Raw genomic sequence first — 847 nt, 5'->3', positions numbered from 1 at the left:
CCCACATCGGGTTCCCCGCAGGGAGCCTGCTTCTCCCTCTGCCTGTGTCTCTGCCTCTCTCTCTCCTCTCTGTGTATTCTCATGAATAAGTAAATAAAATCTTTTAAAAATTTTATTAAAATTTTAAATATAATTTAAATAAAACTTAAAAAAATAAAATAAATGTAAAAAGAAAAAACAAAAACCTTTTAAATCCCCTTATTTGTACTTGACCACAGAACCAGAAGCAAAAAAAGAGCTATCAACACACAGAAAATTCGAACTATTTAAACTCCCATAACTTCGAGCAAAAAGAACCCTTTAAACGTAAAATTACAACATGAATGAATATAAATACAGCGAAATATCACGCCGGTTCTCAAAATCCATGCCAAAAAAAATGAATAAAAAAACTTGCTTCCTATTAGCAATTGAATCCTAAGCCCCCTGCAGGAAGTACTTCAAAGCAGCTTATAATCATCTTTTTTTTGCGACATCACGTAGCCTTGCTGACACAAGGCCTCAAAAAATTGGTTTAAGACTCAGAGTTGTTCCTCTCCACGGAAATCTTTAGTAAAAGGCGAAAGATTTATACGATCTGAAGAGAAACCAGAGTATGCGCAGTGCGGGTCTAACTCCCACCTCAGGTAAAAAGTACCCCTAGTACGCTGATGGTGTCTAATTCATGCAAGACTTCGTGCCTGAATAAAAATTTCCAGGTTATTCTATAAGCAGAGATCTAACTGTAAGATATGTAAGTAGAAGAATTTTTAAAAATGTTCTTGTTTTAAACTTGTACCGTGTGCAGTGCACTGTGGGTATGCAAATACCCGCTCTTCCGCTTAGGAAACTAGGTTAATATCCACGC

The 847-nt window shown here is 36.4% G+C and overlaps 1 non-coding gene across 1 annotated transcript; it reads right to left on the bottom strand.

Moving 5' to 3' along the window:
* Positions 1-481: 481 nt before the first annotated feature.
* LOC112676211 (U5 spliceosomal RNA) lies at positions 482-597 on the bottom strand. Its single transcript, XR_003146382.1, has one exon. It is a non-coding gene; the product is annotated as a U5 spliceosomal RNA (small nuclear RNA).
* Positions 598-847: the final 250 nt, after the last annotated feature.

Source organism: Canis lupus, chromosome 30 (genome assembly GCF_003254725.2).
Source record: "Canis lupus dingo isolate Sandy chromosome 30, ASM325472v2, whole genome shotgun sequence".
NCBI lineage: Eukaryota > Metazoa > Chordata > Mammalia > Carnivora > Canidae > Canis > Canis lupus.
This window is presented reverse-complemented; position numbering and strand designations above follow the sequence as displayed.